This window comes from Tiliqua scincoides, chromosome 10 (genome assembly GCF_035046505.1).
Source record: "Tiliqua scincoides isolate rTilSci1 chromosome 10, rTilSci1.hap2, whole genome shotgun sequence".
Classification (NCBI taxonomy): Eukaryota; Metazoa; Chordata; class Lepidosauria; order Squamata; family Scincidae; genus Tiliqua; species Tiliqua scincoides.
The window spans coordinates 12,366,177-12,373,548 of record NC_089830.1 but is presented as its reverse complement, the minus strand read 5'-3'; the positions used below and the strand labels follow the sequence as shown (position 1 = coordinate 12,373,548).

The 7,372-nt window shown below is 50.3% G+C and overlaps 1 pseudogene; it reads right to left on the bottom strand.

Annotated features, from left to right (window-relative positions):
* Nucleotides 1–831: 831 nt before the first annotated feature.
* On the bottom strand, nucleotides 832–951 carry LOC136662065 (5S ribosomal RNA; annotated as a pseudogene).
* Nucleotides 952–7,372: the final 6,421 nt, after the last annotated feature.

Genomic DNA, 7,372 nt, shown 5'->3' with positions numbered 1-7,372 from the left:
AACAAAATAGGACTTACTTCTGAGTAGACCTGGTTAGGATTGTGCTCTCAATCTCTGAACAATTTAAAAAAATTGTTGTTAGATTAGGTGATTAACTATTACCATTATTTATATGGATAAGATTATTAAGTATCACCACTGTCAATGCAGATTGAGGCATTCTGATCCTTGCTATCCATATGTAAAGTAGAACCCCGCTGCTGACAAAATAGTGGTACCTAATAGGACTGGTGGTGATGCTGATTTCTACAGACTAGTGAAGAAGGTATGGGGACACACTGGGCAATCTATGGGGGGTGGGGGGGTCTGTAATAGTAAAAGGGTTAAGAACCCTGAACTAAGCAGTGTGGGTTTAAAATCATGGGTTCAATATCTGTACATTCTAACTACTTTGGCACACATGAATTCCACCTTTGCATCCAACTTCACAAATAATATCTGGTTTCTTTTGCATATGACATACCCTACTGCCTTTCCAAAGACTGGGGCTGGCCTTCTGAGGTGAGGGGAGGTTGTACACAGCCTGCCCAGGCCTCAGAAGGTCTTTGAAATGCACTTCCAGCTTTGGTTGAAAACCAGGGGTGCCTTCAGGACTCCAGAAGGTCTCCAGGAGGCTTTATGAGGTGCAGGGACACTGCAAGCTACCTCCTCGCACCTCAGAAGGTCAGCCAGAGTCTTCAGAAAGACATTTCGTGAAAACCTGGAAGTGCCTCTCCAAAAGCTCCAGCTGAACTCAGAAGACCTCCTAGACACGACTTCCAGTCATGCCTGGGAGGTCCTCTGAGGTCCTCCAGTGGTTGGCAACCTTCAGTCTCGAAAGACTATGGTAGAAGCCTACAGCACCCGGTATTCCCAAGCGGTATCCCGTCCAAGTACTAACCAGGCCTGACCCTGCTTAGCTTCCGAGATCAGATGAGATCAGGCATGTGCAGGGCAACATTTGCTGCTCCAGTGTGGGCTTGCAATCCATGTTGAGTCAACTCCATGGATAAGGAGGACCATCTGGTACATTCAGGTCTGGTTAAGGCATGAGGGTGGAGGGCAAAGGCGAGTCAAGCACTTACAATCCTGTCGGGGGGTGGGACGCTCCCCACCAAACACTCCAGCCGTGCCTTGGCCCCCACTGCAGTCTGCAGGCTTGGTTCCGCGCCGATAATGGGCGGCCCTGAGGAAAAGACAAAAATGACGGATGCAATCAGGTCTGGTCAGATTTCCGCCAGGCTCACTGCAATAGGTTGCTGTGCATGACCTGGTTCCAAGACCCCTCACCATTCACAGCTAGTGCCTTCTCAGCCACTCCAATGCGTGGCACGATGGCTTTGCAGGCGTACATGCCGGCATCTTCCTGCGTCACAGCCTTGAGGTGTAGCGCGTTTCCATTGCTCAACACCTGTGGGTACAAGTGAATTCAGATTTATTTACTGAAATGAAGGTATCAGTGCTCTTTTTCCAGCCAAAAAAAGGATACCCGGCCTCAGTTATCTAACCAGGGAACAGAACATCCTAAACTGAAGGCCTGTTTGGACAGAAGGGCTTCACAATTTTTCTGAGGATTCAAAGTGGGTGGGTCTCCTGGTGCCACAACCAAAACTGTGTCCTGTGTGTTCACCAGGCTCAGTTCAGGTGGGGAGGAAGGCAGAAAGGGGTGCCCCCCGTTGACCTTGGCAGACAGTCTGAATAAAGCAAAGGTTCTATATCTCTCTTACTACCATCATGGTCTTCCATCTGGCCCACTGTGCTATGAGACAACAGGAGGGGGTAGAGGTTGGTGTTCCCAGATTTGTGTTTGGTAAATTACACACAACTTAGGAACCTGAACTCCTGGTTTAAGTCACTGACCACACTAGATCCCTTCTTGGTCCAGGCTAGGGTGAGAGGTGGACTCCCCGCCCAGGTACAGGTGAAAGAGGCATCAGAACCAACACCTACAGTCAGGGGCTTGGGCTGGGAGATAAGGCGGGCTCCAACTGCAGGAAAAAAGAGGAAAACAGGGGTTATGGGGGCCCATCGCTCAGTAGTAGAGACCTGCTTTCCATGCAGAAGGTCCCAGGAGTGGACTTTCTTTTTTTTCTTTTAAAGACAGCGCTTGCCTTCTTTGTGAATGGCTTTTTGCTTGACAAGCAGTTCATTAAACATTCTTCTTAAAATCTGCAGTTTTATACACTGTTGTCTTCAATAGTGTGAATGAACGTGTGTTTATGCATGTATTAAATAGTTTGTTTTTAAAAAAATTGTATATAGATACATATCTGCCTGTGCTGCTTCATACAAGTACTTATAAAATTAATTGGGGGTAGCTTTATGTCAATTAAGGGTCTTGATCCATGTGCATAATGTAAAAAAAACAAATTAAGCATGCTTTCTTGCTTCAGAAATGGTTATTTTAACTCATATGCAAATTGATGCAAAGGTAAAGGATATATTAGTCACCTCGCTCTAATTGGGTGCAAACCCAGCTGTGAATGCGTCAAAAATATGGCACAAATGCCTAATTTTACCATGCTGATGGTCGCAGGTGGGAGGCCTTTGAGGTTTACCTGCTAGAACGGCAAGTGGGGTTACAGGAGAGACGATCCTGGCGGGGGGAGCCCCACATCTGACCTGCCCACACTCAGTATCTGGCACCAATCTGGCACCAAGGTCACCCTCGTCATCTCCTTGTCCATCCTCCTCTTCCAAAGTGTTCCCACCTATCCCAGGATACACAGACCCAACCTGCCTCCTTCACTTACAATGCACATCCACCAGTGTGCTGCCGATGGCATTCGAGCCCTCGCACGACACGGGCTCCATGAAAAACGATTGATTGACTATAGCTGTCCCCGTTGGCCTCCGGAATGGGCACACCTCCTTTGGCCCACCTGCGAAGGCATGCACTGGCATCAGAGGAGCCCGGCTCATTGCAATCCCCAAAGCTGCCAGTAGAGGGCATCGCAGCAACATCACTATTGCTGTGTGATCTCTGGGAGGTTGGAGTCTGTTGGCCTTTTTACCTGTCGCCTGTCAGCTCCGGGTTGGAGGTGGCCGTGCAGAGAAAGCTCACTTTGCCACCCTCGGCGACCGTTTGCGGCTGCACCGACAGCATGACGACAGGGGGATCTGCAAGAAAGAGGAGCAGAGAGGCTGAAAACTCAAGAAGGGGGACGGAACCCACACCAATGTGCCCATCCCATCCCAGATCTACTCAGGCCTGGCCTATGTATTAGCTCCTACCCCTACATTTGCCTCCACTCACCCATTCTTGCCCTTGTCTCTCCCTCTTTTTTGCCTTCCCTATCATCTTGCACTGTAAGCTCTTTGGGGCAGAGGACTTGTCTAAGACGCAACTCAGCAAGGTGCCAGGGGATCAGATGTTGAGGTATGAATAATAATGGAAGGTAACCCACATTCCGCACCAAGAACAAACACAAACACTGTCTCATTTATGCAAATATATTTGCTGACTTGGGCAAGATTGATCTGGCGGCTGCTGCTGATCACCTCGGGGAGAGACAAGGGCATTGAAGCGTCACCTCCAGACCCCTGAAATTCCCAATTAATCCTCCCCCAATTATTTGCACTGAGGCAGGCTACATGCAGGAAGGGGCTTGCGTGAATTCTTCCAGACAGGATAAATTTCACATACAGAATAAGCATGTCAGGGCAAAGGGGTCTAGCATAGCTAGAACCAAGCCACTTTTCTATGCACATGGATTTGCTTTCTTGCTACCAAGAGGCATATAAGCACATGTGCCCGCACCTGGGGAGACAAGACCATTGTACACTTCGCTGAGCTCCTTGGAGGAACGATGGCAAGAAATGTCATATTATGTATCTGTCCCCAGAAGTAAAAATTGAATCGTATGCACAATCACGGAAAAGAGTCTCCTCTGTAGTGCAGCAATTTTCAATGCTTTTCTTTGCACGACACTCTATGGCAGGGGTTCTCAAACTTCTCAGGAGTAAAATTCCCAAGGTACGTTCTTGTAGGAGAGGCAGGAACAGAGCCCAGGTTGATTGCAACCCACTTCTTGTGATTGTGGAGTCCACCAATTTGGACTTGGACAGAAAGGCAGAATTGGGGAAAGGAGGAAGCACCTGCTTCACGACTGCCCTGCCAGTCATCCCAGGGGTGTTTATACTGGTGTATGAGAAGGGCTCTCAATGGTGAATGTCTGGGCCAAGAATTTCCTCCCTATACCTTTGTGAATGGCCTGAGGCAGGGGGAGGTCCTCTCATCCAAGTTTTGGGGTGCAATCCTATCCTGTGCTGGTACAGGCAAGCCAGGAGGCTTGTGCTGCATCCACGCAGGATTCTGGCCAGAAGCAGCTTAGCCAGAGGCAAGGGAAAATTTTTCCCTTTACCCCTGGGTAACAGCTGCTGGCCACTATGGGTCTCCTTGAATTTGTACCACCTCTGGAGGTGGCACAAATCCAAGGAGAGCGCAGTGTCTTCAAACTGCTCCGTTCTCCCTGGGAACAGGGGTTGGGATCTGGCATAACTGCCGGATCCCAGCCCAACTACCTCTCTCTGCCCGCCCACCCCCGACCACCCCCGGAGCTGCCCACTGCTCACCCACACCCCACCCAGGAATGCCTCTGTCCTGCCTCCTCCCTGCCTCCCCGCCTCCACGCCTCCACGCCTACCTTTCACTCTTGCATCGGCCCACCCAGGCCATCGCAAGACTCAGCAGGGAAGCCGCCACAGAGGCTGGATTCAGCCTCCATGTGTTGGCGCATCTCCTTGTGGCTTCTGGCACGTTAGCGACCCTCCCGGGCCGGCGCAATAAACCTGTGGCCCAAGGCACGGTTAGGATTGTGCCCTTTGTCTCTTTTAGGGGTTTAGCTTCTGAACATCCACGGACCTTCCCAGCCTCTGCTCTGACCATCAGAAAGGAAATGGGAGATCTTTGTGCTCCTAAGACAAGCCCAGGAGCACAGCCAGAGAAAAAGGTGGCAGCAGTGCTGCTTAGCAGTCTGTGAAACAAGAAGAGCCAATCAAGCTAGAAGTGTGCTTTGAAAAATCTGCCGGCTCACCTGGTGAACTACAGGAGGGAGAGAAGGGACGGAAGACTGCTGCTGGGCACAGGTGTCAGCTTCCGTGTGTCATTTGCAGGGATCCAATTCAGATCCAGCAGGGAGCTCCTGAAAAGATGAGGAATGATTTTATTCATTTGAAGAATGGAAGAAGCATATGCTGGAAGGGAACGTGAAGAGCAGGGGCAAGCCAGGGCACAGGCCCCGCAATGGGGCTACTCAAGTCTGCGCTGGCTGAACCGCCACTTTGCAGCCTGACATGGAGGAAAGAATCTTCACCAGTCCCACCCCTCCCCGGGCCTGTCACTCCTGCACCCCGCCCCGGAATGCCTTCCCCCTCCCCAAAAACCTGCACCGCCACCTGGGGTCGTGACTTACCTTTGGGTGCACTCTTCGCTCACAGCAGGAGAGTAAGCTCAATGCTTTCCATATGCGCTGCCTCCGGCGCATCCTCGGCATCACCTGGCAGGACAAAGTTCCAAACCTCAACAGGTGGACCTCAACAGGTGGGAAACCCTGGCCTCTGAGCGGCCCGCTTGGAGGCAGGCTGTGCAGCATGGCCTTTCCCAGTTTGAAGAGACACTTGGCCAACAGACTGAGGCAAAGAGGCAAGGAAGGAAGGCCCACAGCCAGGGAGACAGACGAGGGACAGACTGCACTTGCTCCCGGTGTGGAAGGGATTGTCACTCCCGAATCGGCCTTTTCAGCCACACTAGACGCTGTTCCAGAACCACCAGTCAGAGCGCGATACCATAGCCTTTCGAGACTGAAGGTTGCCAACAGCCGTGGCATCTCCACTTGGCGCTGAGGCCCAGTGCTCATGGACATCCCTCACTGGGTGCTGTAGATGTGCCTTATAGTACGTTGGTGACACCCAGCGCCATTGCTTGGAGGGTTTAGGATTGGGCTCTTATTTCAAACCCCTGCTCAGTGCACGGCCACTGATCACCTAACTCAGTAATGGCAACCGACACTGTCTATATTGTTTTGCTTTTTAATTCATTATTTTCTTTGTTGGTTTGCTATTTAGAGGCAAGGAAGACAGGATAGAAATGTTTAAAAGTAAATTTAATAAGAAAACAAATTACCTCCTAACAGTGAGGCAACACAAAGATAAAAACAGCAGATAAAGTGGCAGCACTAAAACCATCTATTCTAACCCAGTTAAGCACCTTGCAAAATAAAAATGGTTATTGCCTGGTACCCAAACAGACAACAAGGTAGAAACCAGATGAGCTTCCATTGGGAGGGCATTTGACAGGTAGGGCACCACAACCAAGGAGATGCTCTCAGCAGAAGTAGCCCACCCCACCTCAGCACAGATGGCACCCAAGGTGTTCAGAGAATGACTGCCCAAGGTGACCCTCTTCAATGATCAGACTAGGGAGTGGATGATCTTGCAAAGAGTAAGGGAAACAGGAGGGAATTTGGCAGAGGCAGGCAGAGAGACAGTGCCAAAGAGAGGCAAAGAAATAAAGAGAAGAAGGAAAAGGGTGAGCAGAGGAGACCAAGGCCAACAATTCCTTGCACGAAATCATTCGTGTCAAAATCTTCCTTGTGCTGCTGAATCAAAGGGTCTTCCCTCTTTTCTTCTGTCTTTTGTTAAGAGAGCACGATGCCCAGCACCCTTGGTATTTACCATGCCAGCTGAGCACAGCTCTTCTTTGCCCCAGACTGGGGCGGCACGACACTCTGGGCAGTCGCATCTATGCCCCAGCAGGTACTGCGCCCAGATTTCTGGGCAGAAGCGACTGCCAGGAGCGTTGTGTCATCCCAATCTGGGATGAAGAAGAGCCGCAGCACACCAGAACGGTAAGTACTGGTGGGGGGGGAGGATTCTCCTAAACCCCAGATCCGGCCTGTGGGGTTTGGAGGGACCTGCCTGTTTTAAATGGGACTGCTGCTGTGCCTTTAACATCAGCCAACATGCAGAAACGAAGCAGCAAAGCTTCCCCTGGCATTCAGATAATCCTTCCTGCAGGGCGAGTTAAAAGACTGGCAACATTCTAGATCTGTGGAACAGTTAGAACAGGGAACCGGCTTGATTCCAAACATGCTATTTCAAACCTGCCAACTCACCTTTTGAACCCCAGGAGGCAAAGAAGGGACAGAAGACATCCCCTGCCCAGAGGTACCTGCCTCAGCGCTTGCGTCAGGCACAGCTTCAGGGCTCATCTGAAAAGTGCATTTCTTAATTAATTAATAAGTCAATTTTCACAGTCTGCCAGGTGTTTAGATGGGCATTTTTTATTTAGACTCTCAGGAGTTGGAATTCCAGTCAAGACTTTAGGAGCTAATGAGGTATTATGCTAATATGTGATATGCTCCCAGGAGTGTGGCTTTTTGCAGTTGTCCAG